The sequence below is a fragment of the Platichthys flesus genome, chromosome 10, assembly GCF_949316205.1.
Source record: "Platichthys flesus chromosome 10, fPlaFle2.1, whole genome shotgun sequence".
Classification (NCBI taxonomy): Eukaryota; Metazoa; Chordata; class Actinopteri; order Pleuronectiformes; family Pleuronectidae; genus Platichthys; species Platichthys flesus.
The window spans coordinates 9,281,523-9,302,168 of NC_084954.1; the positions used below are offsets into that span (position 1 = coordinate 9,281,523).

General features: G+C 42.7%; 1 protein-coding gene across 7 annotated transcripts in view; it reads left to right on the forward strand.

The window, feature by feature from the left end:
* The window catches only part of qkia (QKI, KH domain containing, RNA binding a), a 75,472-nt gene that overhangs the window by 5,037 nt on the left and 49,789 nt on the right, over positions 1-20,646 (forward strand). The gene's annotated exons all lie outside the window — the stretch shown is intronic.

The following is a 20,646-nucleotide window of genomic DNA, read 5'->3' on the forward strand; positions in this document are numbered from 1 at the left end:
ACATACAGTCGATGTAACGGCTAACAAGACTGAGCACTGCTCCAAAAAGTAAGAGGCAGCTCAGAACCATAGGGAGCGACAGGAAAAGAGAATTAGGGCTGTTAGGACATGACAGTTGTTGCAGGCAAGAACCTGTTATACCCCCCTCACCACTTCAACCATCCCCTTCCTCTTTCCCAACATTCTATCCCAAAGCACCACTTATAAGCTGGAATTGAATTAACCCTGAGCAGCCATTCTTTGAGCTGGTTAACTGAGCTGTCGCCACCAGTGAGAAAGCCTTGTTGGAGGCTTTGTGCCGTCTTTCTCTGTCTGCCTCCCCTTTCTCTGTCTCTGTCTCTCTCTCTCTCTCTCTCTCTCTCTCTGGTAATAAATTAGGAGGTGGCACAAGCCCGACAGGGTGAGACATAGGGGCTGTGGCCTGACCCAGCACCAACTAGCCTGCTTTCCTTTCTTGCGTGCCCCGGCCTATAAGAGCCATCTTATCCAGCAGCCCCATCACAGTATACCCGCCGCAACCTGTGTGAGCTTCAGTCCCTGTTTTAACTCAACTGGCTCCCCTTGCCCCCCCGACTCCCCACAGCGGGTGTTTTATGATAAAGTCATTCAGCGACAGCTCAGGCTCTTATCTTAGGCCTCAGTCCCGTGAGTGCTGGGGCCTCCTTATCGCCTGGCCTCTTTTCTCCGTGCCCTACCCCAGCCGCCTGGCTGGCTATCTGTCTCGCTGTCGCCAAAACTAAGTGTCTTTCCTTCTATTACTGCAAGCTGTTAGACAACACATTGCCAGAGGCAGTTTATCTCTCTCTCTCTCTACTTTGTATTATTCCTCAAGCTTTAAAGCAGAGCATTCCTGTTAAAATTAACAATGAATAACCAGATGCACAGTGAATCTCCCCTGAAAGAGTTTTAATTTGCGGTTTCTGTCAAAGCAAGACTCATGGCTCTGTGTGTTTGTGCAATAAGTATTGAGGAAGATGTATTTTAAAACACAACAGCTCTCCTGACACTGACCTGTTTCTGACTTTTCTTAAACCACGACTCCTCCCATGTGACTCAGCATTCACCATTTATTTTTCTTGAATTTGTGTCATGTAAAAGCAGCTACGGGAAGTACTGCTGTTGCAGACAGGAAAGGGCTATGAAGAAGGCGAGTCAGTGGTTTGTTTTTCAGTTCAGACGGACATGGAGAAGGAGGGGGAGGTGTTTGCTTGCTGTGGTGACAAGAGGCCTGCTCCTCTTTTGCCCTCTCTCACAGAGGTGGGTCTGTCTCCGAGCTTTCTCCTGGCTAATTTAGATTACATCATGATTCATCTTTTGGTCCTTCTCTCCTCCACATATTTGTGTGGATACGCTACACACTTAGAAGTATGGGCCCCACCCTGTTACATTCTCTGAGTTCTTTAAATAGAAGGAAGTCCCCCCCCCCCCCCCCCCCCCTCCCCTTTCTCCATCTGTTGTCCTTTTTCTCAAAATCTCTGAACTGCAACGGTGGATACAGTTTCTAACAATCATACCAGTAACATTTGTCACATTCTGGTTTTTCTTATCCAGTTTTATCTCAGGAAGGAGGTGAAAATATGAGCTGAATGCTCACTTTGTTCCTCTCACTCGCCCACCCCTCTGCATTCATTTTCTCTCCTTTCAGTGCAGGAACGGCAAGTGAGCGTTGGCAGCCACGCTCAGGAATTTTACCGGGAGCACAGTCAGAGCACTTAACCTCCAGCCTGGTGTTTGTTTTCCCCACACACTCTCATCCTGTGTTTTAGCACAGATTAATGTGAATGCCTTCTAAAGGGAGGCATAAGAACGTTGGCTTTAAATATCTAGAAATGTTAAATACATAATAAATGTCTGACAAATAAAAAATATCATTCCACACGTATGGAATGTACACTGCACTCCCAATTTAAAAGATTTTATCTTTGCCCCATTGCCTGAAAAATGTTTTAGTTCTTTTGCCAATGGCTGGTAAAGGAAAAAAAAGTTATCCATTTCTATTGGCCATAGAACACAAAAGTCAGTGTTTCCAATATATCAAGAGGTTTTCCCTGAGAGCAATGTGGCAGTAGATTAGATTAGACAATAGATTATTTAAAAAGATCAATTTTCCTTTTATTTTAATTGTAACTGTTAGAGTATGCTACAACAGGGGCTCGAATCTTGGACTATTCCGCTCATAGGGATCCCACACAGACTTTGTTTTTGTCACATCTTTCCCTTTGGGCTATTTCCTTATCTGTCCCTGTCTGTACACCATCTTCCATCCCTATCCCATATGCCCTCTCCAGTTAAGGAGGTCAACAAACACTTAATAATTGTATAACTTAATATATATTTGTTATTGTTCACTGACAGTTTACTCGTCTCCATGGCTTCACTCAACAATAGCCTTTCTGCTCCAATGTAAATTGGACTCAGTCAAGCTGGTGCATCTCTCCCTGAGTGCACCAGCAAAAAAAAGTATTTTGGGAGCTTTTATTGGTAGTCACCTTACTTAAGTCAGGCATAAAGTGTGTAGATCTTTTTGTGAGCTGATTTGTTGTTGTGGCGATCAACCACGTGGAACCGTTACCAGAGGAAACACTGATAAGAAATAGAATCCAACACATCGTTGGCACTTATTGCTAAGTTTGGCTCAACAGACTTTACCATGTGCCAAAAATAGCATCTTCACATAACTTCTTTCAAGTGGTCGTGATGGTGGATGGCAAGGGTCAACCAAATACTTTGTGAAACTCAACATCTACTTGTATGTGTTGTGCTTGAAGCAACCCACCTCCTTCAAAACATCCTTGTGGATCTGTTTGCTTTTGGTTTGCAGCCTTTGTCGCGGTGTCTCACTAGTCTCAGATTGCATGATAAATCAAAGTGGAATAATTGACCTGTCCCTCAGCAGCTTATGTTGTATCTGTGAGGCGTGGCAAGAGAAGGCGGTGCTGCCACAACCTTCCCTAGCGGCCACAGAAAGTGAGGTGGCATGGTAGTGAGATTTCTGTGTCGAACACCAAGTGCCGCAAAGTCCTACCATAACAAGAATCAGCTGCTTCCCTGGTTTTGCTACAGCTCTGACACTTTTCAGTCTGTTATGTATTCCGTTCTCCTTGTTGCTCTATTCTACTTTGATATTGTGCAAAATACAATGGGCTCCAATGCCATTCTATGTTTTCATTATTCACGAAAATTACTTGTTTTTGTTAAATGATTTATGATCTCTTCATACATTTCATAATTAGCTTTTTTTTGCTGCGCCAACCAACGGTTTGGCATTATATTTTTTATACACTGATACATAAATGTCTTCCTACACAGCTGTATCATTGTCCCAGTTTCGTATGAAGACAGATTTAGCTGTCTTCACCAGAGAAAGTTCGATATTTGTTTGTGGTACACTCCCACTAAGGCTGCTGTTCACATTATTTTTTTGTTTTTTTATCTTAAGAGAGCGTTCAAATGCCTTTTTACATTGTCTTGTAAGAAATATTACTTGACTGATACATTGAAATGAATTTGATAGCAGACAAAAAGACTTGTGGACTTCACCTGTCAAATGCTGCTTTAGTTGTGTATTTATGAGAATTACCTCTGTGCATGCAGCTTTGGTGATTGTATTTTAAAGGTAGTGGAGTCATTCTCATCCCAGTGTGATGTAAACTGAAGAAGAAGCAGTGTAGCCCCTGCTGCAGGGCTTTCTGTAAGCATGATATGTGCTGTGTTTATCATGTAAGTCTGCTCATTTCACCCTCCGGTATTTTAAGTTTGTGGTGTGCCTGCCACCTTGTACAGCTCAGCCCATCCTTGATTGCTATGTCTGCCACATCTCTAAGAACCACCCGTTTGTGCTCTGAGTTTGGTGATGCCTAGACCTATCCAACCAGAAGCACATCTGAATAAAGGTACCTTGTGCACAGCAAGCTGTCGGGCAGACTAGTCAAATGTATCTGTAACAATATATCTGCGGGTTGAACTCCCGTCAGTGTCTGAAACTCTGTGAAACCATTTATTGAAAAATATATGTAAATAAAAGAGCAGCACAGTCTCCATGGTCCCATAGGCAGCTAACCGCAAGCTAGCATGGGGATATGATCAGACAAAAATGGGTGAAAATTAGCACGTCAACCTGGGCTTCGTGTTTCCATCCCTGGTGCTTTATAAGCGTGGAGAGGGTTGATGTTTTCACAGGACCGGACGATCTGCCAACAGTATAAGCGTATGACTTAGTTATCTGCTCAAGATGCCATTATTTAACTTTGTCTTTACATAGCGAACAGTCGTTGGCTGCTTTGTTAGTATTTAAAGCGTCATGCATTTTTAGGAATATACTGCACAACCTTTTTTCCCATTTCTAGTAAGGGAGTTTGTAAATGCTAGTGTCTGGGAAGACTCCACAGATTCACAACGGTTCAAAGTTCCTAAAATGTCTCAGTGACACAGTTGCACACATTGACTGTCTAGACAAACTGGAGTTACATGTGTTGCACAGTTGTTGTGTTTTTACAGTGGCTGTCTGCCCTGCTGTAATATTAAACACGATTTGCTTGCCATAATATATGCCCGTGTCCAACTAAAAGTGATGGTAGCGGCACAAGAATAAGGAGCTGTACAACTGTGAGGGAAACAGTTTTGTGTGTGTTTTGTTTTAGCATTTGACATTGCTTGTCTGTTTGTGGCGAGGCTTAAGTCTGTCTGTCCTCATCAGTGCAGTGGTTGGGAGATTACAGAGCAGAAACAATGGGTGGGTTTGTATGATTAGGCTTTAATTGGTGAAACAAAGAGCCTCTGTAGCACCATGTGTAACATAGGAAAGACTGGCATGAAAACGCAGCGATAACTGGCAGGAGAGAATGTGCTGTCTGTACGAAAGGGTTAGTGAGCATGAGCCTCATTCCTGCTCAGTGGATTGATTGTGTTCGCTGAAAGGAAAAGGGCGAGCAAGGCTGCCTAGAGCTAGGGGAGGATGGTTAGTGTGATAAAGAACAGTGGGAGGAGACAGAGGATTCCTATGTGATGTGAATGAGGTCATCTGGTTGGTTATGTGGAAGGTCGCTAACCCCTCCCTCAGCACCGCACACCACACCTCTCCCCCCCAGCTAATGATACCACAATGGTTTTTTTGTGCTGTAATGGGCCAGACACACACATTGGGTCATTCCTACCACATTACACACAAGTGTGAACACAAGTGCTGTCTGTCAGACAACAAGGCCTCTGCCTTGTAGTGCATTTTTACACATTGCATTTATGACTTGCCTTATTAGCTTCATGTGCCCCCTCATCTCTCAGAGTTGAAGGGTGATTGGGGAGAAAACTTGGAGAACGTTGAAAGAATCTTTCTTGTATTTTTGTTGGCTAGAAAAGCAATTTCCACAGTGATGCCTCTTGCCGCAATCATTGCTTTGTATCTCATTGGTTTGTAAGTGTAACATGTGAATGTTTGGGGCTATTGTTTGTCTGGATGAGTAACCAAAACCTTCTGTGCCGTGTGATCCAGGACAAAAAAAACCTTTCCAAGCAGCCCTTTCTTTCTTGAACTTGATGTGTATAGTAGAACTTAAATTCCAAATGCACCTCTGACTTAAGAATGACTCTGTCCAAAGACTGATCTACTGTAGACTGTCTTACACTAGGTAACATGGACCACAGGGAGTAAACAACTACCTGCTACCCTTAATAGATTGTAGACTAAACTCTTAATTGAGTTTACAATGTTTCTAATAGATTTGTTTCACACTGTTAAAATGCAGAACCAGTTGGCACAGGTTCTTCCTCTCAACCTACTACAAATTGATTTATGACACATCTCTGCTCTGTCATTATGAAGGAATGTAGCCAATAAAAGACTATCTAGGTGTTGCTTTATTGTCGTGTTGGATTAGATTACAGCTGCTCCTGTGTGTCTGCTGGGTAAATGCTCTCGCAGAACGTGCCTGGACAACCCTATGGACATGAGACACAGGGTTTTTTGATGTCGTAAATTGACTGAATTTGCAGCAAATGTTAGGATTTTATATTTTTTGTCATCACTTTCAAATGCAATAATTTATTGCCACCGCTCTCTGTCCTCGAGGGTAGGTTTAATGCAGCCTGGGATGGAAGGTGGGGAGATGAGGCAGGTGTGGGCACCAGCAAGGTGCCAAGGTGCCAGCTGTTGTTGACACCTTGAGGTGAGGAATAGTCTGCCAGGAGATGGACTTGTCTCTTTCCCCGCTGTTCCCTTCCTCACATCCACCTTTGTCTCAATTTATCTGACACAAGTTGAGGCGGTTCTTGATGGGTGCTCTTCCTGCAACCTTATTTTGATTGAACATCTGACACTTCCAGTGAACCAGATCCCAGTTCTATCTCCCCTCCTCTCATCTCCATGTACAGTATAAAAACCCACCCCCTCTTTCCACACCAGAACCAAACATGCACATGTTTGCTTTGCTCTCTCCCTGCTATAATTTTCTTTGTCTTAAAAACAACATGCATCAGTTTGTTATAATGCCTCCCTTTTGTTGGAAGAAAAAGATGGATAGTGTGGTTCTCGGCAAAAGGACTGTTCCACTGTGTCATATTCTCCAAAGGAAAAAAAAATCAGTGTCTGTTATCTCAAGGGAGTGACTCATTTTTCCTGGCTTTGTCTTTTTACCTATTTATTTTAGCGGAGTAAGTCCTCCTTCCCTCCCTGTTCTCTTGTACATTTGTCCAGATTTTTCTTCACTGTTTCTTTTCTTCCATTTGTTTCCTCCTTTGCAGCTCTACTCTAAAGTGAATATGTGTGGCAAAAATCCAGCCTTGGGGCTACATTGCCTCTTTCATATCAGGACCAGTGGTGACATTAAAGGCCCACAAGGTGGTCTGTCGGTCTGCATCAGCCCAGCTCTCGCTGTCTGCTCAAAGGAACCCAGTACGCTTTTGGCTCTCCGCTCATTCAGTCTCGGGCGAGAATGTTAGTCAGCAGAGAAAAACATGACTTCACCCGATGCCTGTAATTGTGCACATGTATGCATGCATGTATCAGATTTGTAAAGCCCTCAAATCCAAGGGCTTTAATGCAGATCGATGTTTAACGGCTTAAGCGAAGTGAGAGCTCTGTTAATGACAGATGAGTCAGCGAGAAGGCTTCTCTCTTTTCCTCTTATCCCCCTCCTCCCTTTCTGACATTCTGACCCATTTGTTACATCCACTCCAACATCTTTTTTTTTCTAATGCTCTAAATGGTACATTCAAAAATGTCTCGGCAAAGCAATACTGATCAACCGGATGATATGCAACAGACAACCAGACCAAAGAAAAGCACAGCCAAAGACCAGCTCGTCTTATGTTCTGCAGACAGAAGAGAGCGGTTCAGACGGAGCCATTTCCTCCTCTTTGTTCGTCAAGTTAAGCAGTCTTAATATCTGGAAGCACATCAGACACCTAGAGCGTTTTTCAGCATCTTTTAACAATACTGGGCCTGTTTGTTCTTCATTGGAAATCTGTACCAGTTTGACTTATGAATACAAACACTCACACACAATCCATCAGTGAATACTCAGGCCAGAGCAAGTCTAAGTTCTGGTAGAGAACCCAGCTAATCAATCCAGATATGTAACACAGTTCTTTTATGTTTGATTTTTAATATAATAGTAGGCATTTGAAGTGGTAAGATTTTGATCCTGCAAGATTGGTCGGTTGAAGACAATGAGGAATCGAAGCAAAGACACAACAGCAGCGTTGATGTGAATCTTTGTTGTCATACCTAGGGACAGCGGCCAGAATTTGATGGTTGCTACGAGCCACAGCAGGCCCTGTCCCTGAGGATGAAACAGCTGACACACAATCACACACAGACACATTTGTGATGTAACCTGTTGGACTTCTGCCTATAAATCATGTCCTTAGCAGGATATCCTCTAATTTTTGCATTAAATGCGGCAGTGTCACCTGTAATAGCAATTGCCTGCGCGTGCTTGTGTACACAGGAAGTGCAGTGTCTTCTTTGCAGTTCGCTGCTCGGTCACAAAAAATATAAAAAACGAATTAAAGCAACAGAAAAGTAAGAGCAGGGATTTATTTCTCAAACTGATTTTGGTGTCTGCATTTTCCTCCGCTGGTAATTGGCTTGTGACTGAGACCCAATGAGGAAGTGAATGGGTTGTCGTTTTCGAAGGTCCCTTTTTTCCATCCATATTAAAAAGCAGCCCCCAGTTTTCATACGAGTGTGGACGCCAGAAGTAAACATGGCAACTGTGAAACGTAAAAATAGACGTAGAGTGGATGTAGCCTTTGCTGAAACAGTCTGAGAGAATTTGATTAATCTTTGTGGTAATTTTGAAGGCGTCTCTGTTGTACACTGGAGAGCGTGGCCTAGGGGATAGAGCGGGTGTTCTGCAACAAGAAGGCTGCCGGTTCGAATCCCACTCTTTCCCATCTGCAGGCCTAAGTGTCCTTGGAAAGATACTGAACCCCTAAATGGCCCCTCATAAATGCTGAGTGTTCTAAAAATGTAAGTCGCTTTGGACAAAAGCGTCAGCTAAACTCATTGTTTCGAGAGGTGTCTTTAAATATGTTGTCCACTTAATTTCTATTAATGCGAGTACATTGCATTAGTCCTGTATGTAAGTGAATGTATATTGAAAACAGAGAGATAACTGAGCTCATCAATATTTTTTCTCTTCATTAAAATGCAATTCAATACAAGAAGACAAGCAGCGGCATACAAATCAACCGTGGCTTTGAATAAATGTCTCTTGGTCACAGGCGAATATTGGAAAATTCATAAAGGTAGCATTTACTGCACTGCTGTTGGATTTGATTGCATCCGATTATTCAATGATTTCTTCTGCTGCTTTGAATTAATCAAGTTTCAGTCGGGCTGAGGTGCTGGAAGTCCCATCTCCGTCTCATTTTCATCCAGGGAAAACCCTTCTCTTTACATGACACATTGTTGAGCTTTACTTTTGTCTGTCACAGAAAACTGGTTTGAAGATAAATTCCTGACCCCGTCTCTGTTTTTTGTTGCATAAATTCTTTCCAGTTGTTATCAAGTGACCTCATTCCCTGATACCGAGAGAGTGAAAATAATGTGGTTGTTCCTCATTCTGTCATCACCCCCCCCCCCCCCCCACCTACCCAACGTATTAAATAAAGAGATTCTTTCGTGTTTCAATCTGTCTGTTGACATTCATAGAGCTGCACTTCAGGCAGACGCCTGCTGCTTCCATCTGTTTATCACCCAAAGAATCACTGGAGTCAAAGTTGATCTAAAGATTTGCCTTAGATTCACAGTTAAAATACAGTTCCTGTCCTAGCATCTCTCTCAGCTGTTTGCCTTTTTGCACTGTTTAACCTCAGAATGATTTCAGACATGACTAGCTGAATAATCTGTCTGCTGGAAAATTTGACCTTCCAAGTTGACATATTCCTCAGCGTCTTCAATGTGCTTCTTCTGTTTCATCATGAGAAATTTATATTCCTTCTGTTTCATGTTATCACGTGTTTGAAACGTGTTCAACGTGACCTCTGGACATTTGCCTTCCAACATACATCCCTTACAGGAAATTTCAGTAAAATGTCAAGATTTCAGTAAGTGTCTGGGGTTTAACTTCACTGTTCTACTGCAATTTTTTTGCTGCACAGAATTTCCAGATTATTTAAAAGCATTTTTGAGCTAAGGTAAAATCTAACTTTGGATCAAAGTTTATAAATGGAGAGTATATCCATCAGAGACACGGAGCCAAATATCCTTTTTGAACTGATGGTGGGAACCATGAGAATGAGAAATAATTTCCCTTCCTCCTTCACATCTGCCCAATTGAATCAGACAACTGTGGTCTCTTTAGTTACACGGACGGGGACAGGAAGCACAGTACGTGTTATCGTGTCCAGTCACATTGACGTTCAGAGCCTTTCCTTCCTTCCTCTCTTGTTTCCTCCTCTGACAGCTGGACCTTTCCTGCCATTGTTGCATGACAGAGAAACAGAGGGGGGAGCTATGTGTAGGGATAGACAAAGTTCAAATGTTGTAATAGATGAAAAGTGGTAAGCAAGGACTTAAAGGAGCAATGTTTGTTTATGTAGTAAGAAAAGTAATCTGTGTCTACTGACAGGAAATGTCCCTTTTTCCTAAGGCCGTCCAGGTAGTGGGCAAAGCACAGGGACACCCCTCTTTTCACAAACCATAGTGCACCAAATGGGGCCAAAGGCTCTTGATATATATACATCCCAGCAAAATGCATCCTGACTCCTCATCCTGTTATTCATCCCGTTCCTTATCTCGTCGTCTCACATCTTGTTGAGTTCACAGCATGCATCCTGTGCTTCACTTTGACATAGCAGCCCTCTCATTGTTGTGTTGTTTTATGTGAGTCTGTCTGTGCAAGTGCAGATGCCTGTTGAAGTATGACTGAGGTCTCAGTGGGAAAATGGTTGTGTTTTTTGGAGCATATGTGGTGTGTGGTCCGCATCACTGAAGTTATAGATAGATGCGTTAAAAGGAAAGCAAGAGAGCGATTCTTGAATAGCGCCTCACAGCACGCAGCTCCGGTCTTGTTCTTGTTTGTTTGCCTGATTTCACTGGCAGGTAAACTCTGTGAAATGAGCTCCCGTGAGATACAGAAGAATCAACAATCTGTTTGGCTGTTATGCTTTGTTCATGCTTTGAATGTTTGTTTATGTTCATACTAATTAATCAACTAGTTTTGACTGCACCTGTCATAACTAAACAGCTTTTTAGTATGCATAGAACCACACAGACACAGGATATGTCTGTGGAAGTAGCTGGTGTGCCTCCTCATTGTATTGTAGCATAGCTGAGGCAGGGTGTTTCCTTTTTGGAGAAAGTATGCCAATTTCAGCTCATGAGGCTTCTCTCTGGATGTCAGCCTGTTAAATGACTATTGCTGTTGGTTCCAATTTAACGCTACATATCACTCCCCCTCTAGATGATGAGAGCAGCAGTAAAATAGCCTCTTTGCTTGTTATTTTTGTAGGAACCTGAGTCTGCATCTGGGTGCATTAGGTTGTAGGATTCAGCTGAGCTTGGGTATTGGGCTACTCGAAAAGGTGAACTGAGGAGTGAGGAAGTATTGGCGCAGACCTCAAGCCTCTGCTTTGTTGGATTAGATATTTTATTTGTTAAATGATAAGCAATATTGTGAAACTACTCTGGAAAGGAGCTTTTCCCATTCTTTTTACCACCACACAAACACTCCCCAGTGACAAAGAACTATGCCCGTGTGAGCGTGTGAAAGAAGTAAAACAGTTTTGGTAGCTCTGCACCTCGCTCATTCACTATGGGGTGCCCCCCCCTCAAGGTTTGTGCACGAGTGGCGTGCATGTGCTCTCACAAGTTTCACCCCAGGACCCCGTCGTAAGTCAGCCCACGCAGAGAGTAATGAACGTTGGCCCCTTGCGGCAGCCATTAAGAGTAAGCCATTATGGTTCAGTATCGAGCCAGCCCTCCCTGCCAGTTTCACCCTCACTCTGTGGTAGAACCCATTGCGTGCACAACTCTGGCACTCCTATGGCTCATTGAGCTGCCAGCATGCCCCCCAGTAGCACACACCCCCATAATGCAGTTCCACATCATCAAATGTGATGATCCCTTGTTCTAATTTTAGGCTGAGGTCTTAATAGCTTTGCAGATACTGTCTGAAACACTAATTTAGCTGTTAAGCTGGGGATGGTATAGCATCGTGATGAGAGTGAGGAGGATATTATGGGTTTTTGCGAAAACTCTTTTAGAGATTGCGTGATTTATCTCCCTTGTAGTTCAGCCAAATTCAAACCAACTTTTGAACATTTATTACAAATTGATTCATTCCGAACTTTTGATATTTTCACTTCACATTTTTAATGTTCTGAATAAATTGTATAGGGTCATTTCAGGAACAAAATATTTAACTTGATTTATTCAAATGTGCAAGTGTCCTTGTGTGAGCAATGACATCACACTTTCTTTTGTCTTATTTTCTTCCTCAGTAAAGCAAAACCTACCCTGATGTGAGACCAATGTTTTAACATTTTTAAAATGCACTCCCTTGTGAAACCAAAGTGGAAAAATAAATGAATTAGTTTAAATATCAGATGATTGTTTTTTTCCTCAACAATTACCATGTTCTCATTTTATTTGTCACACCTCTGAGCTACCAGTTCTGGGACCACAGCTAGACTTTTAACACCTAAAATAGCGTCTTTGTGTTCTTGCCATCTCACGGTATTCTGTAACACTATTTCTTGGCCACTTGACAGTTCTTTGATGAGATTGCCTCACTGTTTATCATGTGCTCAAAATTGGCATCATAACTCCTCCTCAAGGTTCAGTTAACTCTGCCGACGCCGAGCCACATTTCTCAGGGCAATCACTTCACCTGCTGATATGTCACTGCTTGTGCCGCAGTCATTGACAGTGGTCGCTCTAGTCAAATGCAAATATATATCTTTGAATATCAGAATGTGAATCCCAATATTGGCTAATGTGGTATTTAATTAAAAAAAAGCATTTCACTTCCCCAGCATATGCTCTCCCTTTTGTCCCACTCTATTGCTTTTTTCTCCCTTTTTCTTTGCTTTGGTCCCCCTCTCCTTTTCCACTCTGTCTGTTTGCTTTGTTTAATCACCAAGCTAACGGGCCATGACACATCCCTATAACGCACCATCACTGACGCTGCCAGCAGCCGCAGAAAGCCACATTCAGCTTGGCACCTCTTCCCCTTCCTGCATGCAGTCGCAGTGACAGCCTCAGAAAACATTTCATTTGTCACCGGTTATGATTAATGGCTTTGCTGATTGCTGTTCTTGGCCATCACCACACCTACAAGTTCTGTTTTTAGCCGACATCTTCTCAGGGGTTCAGCCAGAATCGAGGAGGAGGTAAAGCAGTGCCACCAATTTATCAATGTTTCACACATAATTAAGGATGTGTTTGACTTGTGGGGTCATTTGATAGACTACTGACTTTGTTTAGTTGTCAATAGTTTGAGTGCAATTTCATTTAAAAATAATGATAAATTTGAATCTGGGAGAAACCAAATTTAAACCTAACATGACTTTAACGGGTTGTAAATAAAAGAGTTTTACTCTTGTTTTGCTGCAGCTGAATTTAGTCATATAATCCTGATGAGAATTTGCTGTGTGATGCCATTAATGGTAGAAAAAGCACTTTTACAGACCAAAACTTTGCAGCACTTGTTTGCTCTGCTGTCAGTCATCACGGTAAAACAATTAGAGTTGATATGTGATGAGGAGCACCTGCATCGAGTAGCATGTGTAATATGTGGTTTTACTCTCTCACTTGATTAAATATGAAGCTGTGGCTAGTAAAGCAAGATGGTGGGGAGATGTAGGGCTATTTCCTTCTCGTTTCCTGCTGTATTTGTTTACCAGATTTTTTCTCTGAGGCGGTTTCTCTCCTTCCATGTGGAGTGCTATTTCTGTGGGTTCACACTCTCAGGGGAGCCTTGCCTACAAACACAAAAGCTCATTAGATTGTCTGGGTGTTTTTAATGTGTAGTTGGGTCTTTGTTTTTACATGTATTATATGTACTTAAGTCAGTGTCAAGCCAGCCACATTCCTGTCTATTGTTGGACCACAGCTAAATTATGTGAGTTATCTATGTGTGTGTTTTCAGGCAGCTTCAGCTCATTATTGATGATCACAGAGCGGAACGTGCTGCTTTCGGCCTGTGAGCTGGCAGGGATACAAACGTGAACGTGTGCTCTCGCACCTCCTGCCTGTATATTCTTAATGTTCGTCTCAGAGATTGTTACTGGAAGTTTGTGTAAGCATTTTTTAATCATTTTTAATTCAACCGCTCACTTCCAGTTTGGTTGAAAGCACAGTGCCTTTGTCTTGGCTTGTCGTTCTCTTATGAGATGGCTGAGAAAGTACGTCTGTGTGCAAGTGTCATCCTGTATTTTATTACATCTTTTCCTTACCTGGCTCAGAGAGCAGTTCCAGAAACCTTGTTATGCCAGTCATTTATTTAGTGGCCTATCTACTTAAAGACCTGCCGCTGGAGCTTTTTACCCAGCCTGCCTTTGGAGAATCACTGAGACACAACTTAAATCTCACCCTCTGGCTTCCAGCAAACCGCACCGTCATGTCTGTCGAGAGCCATTTAGACTCCTCAGCCTGTGGGGGTCAACGCTTTTATTCACATCATGTCAGGGTTCAGGAACTCAGCGGAAGAGTCACTGCAAAGCTAAGCTTGTTATTTCTCTGCACAATTTGACGGTTGACAGATAATTTACGAAGATCGCACAAATTTAAGTTGGTTAATAATTGCCAAGTCTGCTTCATAAGACATGTACGCTGAACATAGTTGGCTGCGCTAGTGATCTCTTTTTAGTGCATAGTCTAGTTAAGACTTATCAGTGTCTTTGAAAGTAACTAACTTTTTCCAATCAGAATTGCTTTCTTTTATTACTATCCCTGAGCTGTAACTCAGCAAGGAAACACTTAAAGGTAGAGCAGGACATTTGTGCTAAAACGCCTTTGGCAGTGACCCATTGCAAAGAAATGAATGAAAACAAAACACATTGTCTGTTTTCCGTCGACCAACCTTTATTTGGTTGACTACAGCCCTGCTGTTCTCCATGATTGAGTTTTGGCACGTTGCATTTTCCCACTGACGCCCTGGAAAGTGAGAACCACTTGCACCCAAGTGGGCTTTAGACCACTGCAGGTAATAGACACACTTGGGTAACGCTGTCACCAATGAGTTAGATGTAACCACTTCCAGGAGCATTGCCATAATTGGGTTGAACAGTGTTGATCCATAGTTGCTGCCATGTTCACAAGGTGTTGGGGCGCACACTGATTACATGACACACCCACTGTACCTACCTCGTCCTTCATTTTTGAATGGAAATCAAACCTATTGGTTAATTTCCCTTTATCTGCAGTCATGCCCACGTAGATCAAATAATAAAGTAATTGGGCACAACAACCACAACTTATCTACACACAAACACACCTTCCAGTCACCATGTCAAATTCCTTGTTTGTGCAACTTACTTGGGTGAAAAAAAACCTGATTCTGAGAGTGAGTCTGCAGTGAAATCTAACAGATTAAAGTCGGCACCCTGCAGATATTAAGCCAAAACAAGTCTTTTCTTGTAAAGTGTGTCTGGTGTGATCAGTAACACCAGTGTCGTCGCGAGTTTCTTTCCTGCTGGGAAAGTATCCACACTGTAGCGTAGGTAGGGACGAAACATAAACCTGGCATCTTGTGCTGAACTTTTTCTGATAATACAAATATAAGGTTTCGATGATATCTCCTAGTTCCTCTGGTCACATGACACTGACACCAATGGGCACAAAGGCACATTGTCCTCCATGTTAACTCATAAGACCTGGATTTTTCAAACCTAAACCTGGTGTTTTCCCTTTTCAAAAAACTGAAATGTGTGTGCTGTTCTTCACTTAACTCTGCTATTGCATTCTCATTAACAACAGAGAAATAGTTTGTGCATCAGAGGATTGTGCGGCACAGGCCTACTGTTAAATCAAAGATTAGGAAGTAAAAATAAGGCACAAGGAAACGTCTTTTTTCCTTTTGCACACAGGGAGGGAGAGCGAAGCAGCTGTGAGTTGACGATAAGAACAAGAAATGCATACGTTTTCATGGCTCAGTCGCCCCCACCAGTGCGCTCACACTATACTCCGGATTTCAGCTTTAAAAGAAACCCCTGTCTTTCATATGCTTGGCCTGCCCAAACCCCTTAAATGTTGAAGTGGAGTGTCGTCTTGGATAAAGTTGTCTGTGCCATGAATAAAGGGCAGGAATGCATTAAACGTCCAAATCCTTTCACTTGCAACGGGTACCAAGGCTTTGTGATTGCTCAAAGTGCACAGCTTTAAAGTGAAAAGGCTTGTTCCTTGCCTGCGCCTTGTTTCACTCAGCTCCAGCACATTTAGGTCTATGTGTGATTGCTCCAGTGTTTCAGACACGACCACCACATTGCTCATGCCTATATAGCTTCCTAGTGCTAGTTTTTTAGGGGTGGGGCTGTGGCTGAGAAGGTAGAGCGGTCTATGCGGTTCTACGCCTCTCATTAAAATGACCAAAGTTCTGCCCATAGATGCACTGTATGCATGTTTGAATGGCAAACAACTACTGTACTGTAAAACGCCTTGAGTGGTCCTCAAGACTAGGAAAGTGTTACATGAATAAATACCATTTACCCTTTCACCTGTTTAAAATACAGAATGATCCCTCACACTGTAGGTTCTCGATCACAATAAACAAGGAAGATCCATGGAGTCTCTCTGCCGAGTCCAACATTTGATCATTCTTGCTTTAATATGAATTTGTGTAAGACTCAGGTGCCAGATCACATCAGGCTTGTAGCAGGCATCACAAGGCATCTTAAGCTGCTTTCCTCTGGCAATTCTGATCACTCCGATTTCACCCATTACATGTCTTTTACTCTCCCTCTCACACACACACTCATACATGGACACATTTGGTCTGAGGACGTTTTTTTGATGTGAGCTACCGGGTGAGGACAAAGCAGTTATGGAGCACGTCTATTTTTGGTCTCTTAATGGACTCGTTCTCATTCTCTAGCGGAGCAGGTCTGACTGAATGATCTCAGTCTTAAAGCTGATTACTGCATCTCCTTCTGGACTTCTTCATTGTTTTTAATAATGCCCTGTTTTCATTCTTTCTTTCCCTCTGTGGTTTCTTTCATTCTGTCTTTGATCTCGCCTCTCCTCCCTCCCTCCATGTTTGTCCTCATGCTGTGCTTGCATTCATTAGATCATGTTAGATCAGAGAGGCTGTAACATTAGAAAATATTCCCACCCCATTTGGCTATTCTTTCGTCTTATGCTTTATTCTCCTCATTTCAGCCACTCCTGAACCTTGCTACCAGTCAGTGCGGTCTCTGTGTGATCGTTGTTTTTCACATCAAGCTGGGTTTAATAAATAAAAGCTTTTCCCTCCCATGGTTGCTGAGTTCCTGGTGGCTGACTCTGTCAAATATCACTCTTTCAGATGAGTAGATAGTGTCATGGATTTGATTATCTCAGTTTCCACTATCTCCAGGCAAGGCCTAGCTCTACAGTTTGCATTCAGTGGGTAATGGTCTCTGAAAGGTCCAAGGTAGGAAGAGACTTTTGGTATAGCATGATGGAAGTTAAGGAGTTAAGTAAATGTGCTAATTGTGCAGATTCTTTATTGAGCCATTGTGTCATCATATGACATATTGAGCAACGATAAATACTTGGCTCACATGATGAAAACAGAAAAAGCCTTGTCCACTAAGCGAAGACCTAGAAATAATCCGGAAAAGGGAAGTGAGTTGACATTGAGTTGTGGCTTTTTGTTTTTTCCTGTTCCCAAGGTCAAGAAAGACTCTCCACACTCAACACTTACCCACCAAACATTCTTTGCCCTTAGACTAGCAGCCATAATCTCTCCCGTACCCCTCAGTCCACTGACTCTCAACCCCCTCCACCTGCCCTTCTCCTCCCCCACATCCTGCCCTTTCAATACTCATGTGTCCGCACTTGCCAAGATCACGGAGAAGACGAGGAGACGTCTTTTCTTTGCTTGAGCGTACAAAGGGCAAACGGAAGCACATCCACGGCCGGTGTGCAATATTTTTTTATTTCTTTTACTGTATATCTTGAGAAGAAAGGGCAGAAGTTGAGAGAAACACAAAAAAAATTGTGGGGTAAAATGAGCAGAAACGTGCTGTGTGTTTTCGAGAGGAATACAACCTGCACTCTGCTTGCTCAGCACTGTGGTTATAATTCTTCCTCTTTCCTCCGTCTTTGTTTCACCAAGCAAACCTTCCTCCACTCTGCCCCTCAAACGACTCAAGGTTGATTTTTGTTCCGTCCTTACAGATTCCTCTATGAAAAAAAACTAAACAGATATTATTATCTCTTCCATTGTGTCTGAGTGTGCAGCTGCCCCACCAGTCAATAGACAGCCCTGGCAGGTTGTGTGTGTGCCTTTGTGGTTTGCTGAGTCAGATTGTGGATGGACACACTGGCATTGAGCTGAGAGATGGCTGAAGGGCAGTAACAGGGGATCTGTTACTACTCCTCATTCAGCTGTTAAAGCACACACCGTGGGGCCAAAAGTCGGAGACCACTTCCCCATGAATCCTTATTCAAATTGTCTCAACCATGTGTATTTCCAGTATGTAATCTGGATTTTTTTCTCTCCCTAATGTCGGAGTTGAAGCAAAGTCCTCACTGATAGTCAACCCCGTTTCCTCCAGCCTATTGTCTTTTTTTTATCCCTTTCTTCCAAAGATATTCATCCTTCCTCTCCCTCCCTCGTGCCTTTCTTACAAAATCAGCCCATTCTACCAGGATGGACAGCTAGACAAATGATTTTGTCGGTCACGCAAGGCAGGGGGTAATTTTTAGGTGAGCGCAGCGCTGCACAAAACACTTGGCATGCTTAAATTAGGGGTTGTCAAATGCGGCACGTCTCCACTGATAGCCAAGCTCTGCCCCCTTATGTTAATGTGGCATTTCAGCAACAGGAAATAGATTTGGGAGGAGGCGGGGTGCTGCTGGTGGTTGTTGAGCTGTATCATCACACGTGCACACTTATTTTTCTTTTCTCTTGTAATCTGAAGGATTGAAGTTCTTAAATACACTAGACAATATTATAAAATACATACTATATATTTTAAACACATTTATTTTTCTTTTTCTCCAACAAATATTTGAGGGGTAATTGTGTTTTCCAGTATTAGCATGACTCTCTGGGTTTCTGTCCTCGTCTCCTCCCTGTTTTTACTTGTCACTGCCAAGCCCCTTTTTTTTCTATTCAAGGCCAGAATGTGTCCTGTAGCTGCTGGTGCTGGTTAGAACTGATGTAATCTGTCCGCTGGGCTCCATACCACGAGGATGAATTTGTGTTTACAGAGCACTAGGAGAGTCTGTGTTGACTACAGATTCAAGATTTTTATTGTCAAATGCACAACAATAACATTAAGCAGTCGCTGGCAGTGAAATGCTTGAGTCTCAGGCTCTCTTCTAACAATGCTCAAGTTATTACAACCTATACAATAAAATAAGATAGAAATAGTATAAAATAGAATATCAAAATAGGAAATAATATATATATATCTAAATATATATATAAACAGCTGTCGAGAAAATAAAACAACAAAAGTGCAAATATGCAGATGTGTCACAGACTGGTGAAATCATGTGCATTCGGGAAGGAATCGTACTGGGCCAAGGCTCCTTAGCCGTTTGTGACGTTCCAATGTGTCTCACAGGTGTTTACCTTTCAGCTGCTGCCCAGATGTATCTGTGTATGCTTGTCAGTGTCCGTGAGCACATTAATCACACATTTATCTCTCGTCACTAGTGTCTAGTGAAAACCTATTTTCAGCTCAACAAGAACGCTTTGCAAACTAATTCCATTCCTAAATCCAGGGGCTTTTCTAATATAGTCATTTGAAAAATACTTAAAACCAAGACAACCACTAAACATGAACCTTATTGAGTTTGACCCTCCTTCTAAATCTGTTTCAGGGCAAGGATAAACCTTGCAGGTCAGGCATGCTTTACTGCGGGCATCTTTACTTGAGTGTCAGGTTCCCCAGCTCGAGTTTTTATATAGAGCACCCAACTGGCTGGAAGTCTCATGAAAGATAGAAATAGTCTAACACCTGCTTCCACTCCACACCAGACACATCATCTCTCGATGCTTCACTAGCCCTGCCATTTTGTTTCGGCTCTTTCACCTTCAAACTTCAAACTGTCTTTAAAGATGCCTCCTTTTAAATTCACTTTTCTCCTGCCCTTTACAGCTTTATGCTTCAGAGATAATGGTTTCCCTGTAATTTCTCATCCAATTGTGAATTGAAAATGTTCCAACACAGAAATGATCTTGATGGTAGTGTTTTGTGCCAGCTTCATTGCGGCACATAGATTTGCTCAGTCCTCCTTTTCCAGCTGTCGCATTACTCTTTCTCAGACTCACTGACAACAGACCCATCTCTGTTGGTCAGCCGGGGCACTAGGACCACCGGGAGAAACCAGACCCTCCCTATGTAGCTGTCATTCAGTGTGCTCATGAGAGCATGTTGCGTACATGTCCCAGGGCTGAGCTCACAAAATCATCCCTTACAGTAATGACAAATGTGGGGAACAAGAAAGTGTGACAACATCACTTGTTCATTACACACAGAGCCACAAGAGATGAATGAATTGAGAGGTTTTCTCAATTTGAAAGGCACAGCTTTCCTCGCATGGGAATTTGTGTGTGCCGAAATGGGTTCTTGGTGAGTTAGAGGTGAACTTGTGTGTGTGTGTGTGTCAAGAGTTAGAGCAGTAATCCGTGTCGGCATTGTGTTTGTGAGTGGGACAGAGGTCCATCAGTTTAATCTGACGGGGATCAGATCTGAAGGCATATACCCGAATCTGAGTGTCTTATCTTCCAACCTGTCCAGCCACTGGCATAGTCCGCTCTATTAGACAACAGCCACTGAGGAGTCCCATGGGGAAAGGGAAGACTGCCCTTAACCCCTAAATAGTGCAACACTAAACTTACGTCTCTGTCATCAACAATAAAACTGTTTTAGTCTGAACAATTTGAAAAACTATTTTCCCTGCAGCTATCATAAAATATTGTTGTCATACATGTTTGCACTCACAGGCTGTGATAATCCTTTTGTCACGTACTTTCTAAAACAGCACTC